Source organism: Tupaia chinensis, unplaced genomic scaffold (assembly GCF_000334495.1).
Source record: "Tupaia chinensis unplaced genomic scaffold, TupChi_1.0 Scaffold141538_1, whole genome shotgun sequence".
NCBI lineage: Eukaryota > Metazoa > Chordata > Mammalia > Scandentia > Tupaiidae > Tupaia > Tupaia belangeri.
The window spans coordinates 83,647-86,260 of record NW_006201399.1 but is presented as its reverse complement, the minus strand read 5'-3'; the positions used below and the strand labels follow the sequence as shown (position 1 = coordinate 86,260).

The 2,614-nt window shown below is 33.6% G+C and overlaps 1 protein-coding gene across 1 annotated transcript in view; it reads right to left on the bottom strand.

Annotated features, from left to right (window-relative positions):
• The window catches only part of NCALD (neurocalcin delta), a 346,302-nt gene extending 344,064 nt beyond the window's left edge, over positions 1-2,238 (bottom strand). The window contains exon 1 of the mRNA XM_006163255.2: positions 2,187-2,238. The gene's annotated coding sequence lies outside the window, so the exon portion shown is untranslated. The remainder of the gene's footprint in view (positions 1-2,186) is intronic.
• Between the last annotated feature and the right edge of the window lie 376 nt (positions 2,239-2,614).

Genomic DNA, 2,614 nt, shown 5'->3' with positions numbered 1-2,614 from the left:
AGAGAGAAGAGGATAAAGACAGCAGTGAACAATAGAGAGGCAGGATGTTAATGAGAAATAGATATGGTTTATTACCTGTTGATGATGACGTGTATAGTATTCTCAACTGAACCGGTCTGGGAAGTATTTCATGATGGGTGAAGTCTTTAATAAGCAGAATGAGAAATAGTGATTGATTGTTTAAAAAAAATGATAATAATAATTATTGGGAAAAGCATGGAAAAGATATTGAATGATAAAGCGGGGAGATTGATATCTCTGTATTGACTGACATGCATGGCATTCCCTTTTGAAAAAGCAATGGAAGTCAATGTAAAGTTATATGTAATCTAGTGTAATAGAAAGAAGATTATGATGATGATAATAAAATAAAATTAAAAAAAAAACTTTATGTTAAATAAAATAAGTCTGAAACAAAAGGCTACTAACTACATCGTTTCATTTACATATTATGAAAAAAAAGGAAAAATATGGAGACAGAAATCAGATCCTGGTTGTCGAGGACTGGAGGTAAGGGAGTAGATTTACTACCAAGCATCACTCCTTTGGGTATGAGATGTAGTCTACATCTCAATTGTGGTGGTGGTTAAATGACTGTATATTTGTCAAAATTTGATCAAACCATATATTTTAAGAGAGTTTATTTTATTTGCCAAAAGAGCTTAAATGGAAAATAAATAAAGAGAAAGAGAAAATACTCTGTATTGAAAAGGATGTGGAGAAATCAAAGCCCTTATATATTCCTGACTGTGGTGTACATTTTTAAACTGTTACAACCATTTTAGAAAAGTATTTGAGAGTACCTACTAAATATAAATGTATGTCTGCCTTACAACCAACAAATTCATCTTCTGCATACATATCTAACAGAAATGTATATATGTAATCAAAAACATAGCTGCACAAAAGTGATTCAAAGAGCAAGAGACTCAGCGTTGTTGGTGTAGGTGGTAACATACTGAACTGCAGTGCTAGATGCCACATGGCCAACCACTAGCTTGGACACCCAGTCAACCTAAGAACATGCTGGGCACACTCAGGGTTATCCAAGATCCTAATGAGCTGAAGGGATGGGGAAAGGAGGTTACACCATGATGAGACCCTGTTAAAGGTGCCTGTTTCTCTCTCTCTCTCTCTCTCTCTCTCTCTCTCTCTCTCTCTCTCTCGTATGAGTACACATTCTCTCTCATGAATAAAATAAACTAAAATAAATAGAAAACCTCAATAAACCAGAAATTAAATGAGTAGTTAGAAATTTACACCAGATACAGTGTGGGAAAGGGTAGGTGAAGGAGGAGAGAGTCTGAGGAAATATATTAAGGAGAAAAATAGAGGCAAGGCATTTATGGGACAAAGAAATGGGTTATTGAAGATAACATGTATAGTATTCTCAGCTGGACTAGTGAGAAATGTATACATGTTGTAATATTCACTTTGCAAGCTAAGTGACATACATCATTGAATGTATAAAACAAATTGAAATAAAAATACATTTAAAAAAGAAATTCTTTCCTAAATGAAAATACCAGATCCAAACTTTTATTCTCAAGTTTCACCATACATTCCAGCAGCAAATAATGCTCCAATATTTTGCAAACCATTTTTAACAAGGAAAATATCGGAAAGGAAAATTTTGGACTATCTCACTTATGACTAAAACTTAGCAAATTAAGCCTAGCAAAGTATAGAAAAAAAATAATTTTGGTTTAGCTCAACAATGAAAGATAGCATTAGAAAATCAAAAGGCAACATTAGAAAATTAAAAAATGTAAATCATCATTAACAGATGAAAAGATAAAAATCATCTGATCATCTCAGTAGATAAAGAAAAACATTCAATAACTTTCAACCTATATTCATGATAAAGACTTTCTGCAAGTTAGGAATAGAAGAGAAATTTATTAATAAATGTACCATAATTAATACAATTTGCATACTCTTGGATATTTAGAGTCTTTTCTTTTGCTTTGTTTTATTTTGCTATTATAATTTATGTTGTGATGAACACTTTTGTGCATGTTAAGTTGCCTAACCTATCTGTGTCTCAATTAATAGGATGGAAATAAGACAGCATCTAACTTATGGGGCTATGGTGAGAATTGAATAAGATGTTAGATTTAGCTCTTAGGGAGAATAGAGAGAAAAGTGTGGTTTATAAATCTGAGAAAAACTTGTAACATATTTACCTGATGGTAGATGTCTCACAGCACACCACAGGATCAAGTCAGAAGTGACTCTGTCAAAAATAAAGAAAGTTATTGTCATAGGTCATCAGGAATAAAGGATGTAATATCTGAAGAATGCAATCAGTAATAGGGACTGTTGTGTGCTTTAGGATTCCCTTGTATCATTGGAGATCTTCTGCCTATCCATGCTTCCATCTCTCTAATAAACCTTACTCTCTTCATCTGCCTGTGGTCTATAACACTTTGTTGCTACAGCAGCCAGTGATAATTCTAAATTTGAAGTATGATAAAAAGCCCAGTCTCTATGACACGCTTGGTAGCAGATCAGACTGCAGAGCTGAAAGCCACATACCAACTATGGCTTAAGTCTCAGTCCAGTAAGACTGAAAATACATCTGGCACGTGCATCCATGTCCGGGATTTTAGCA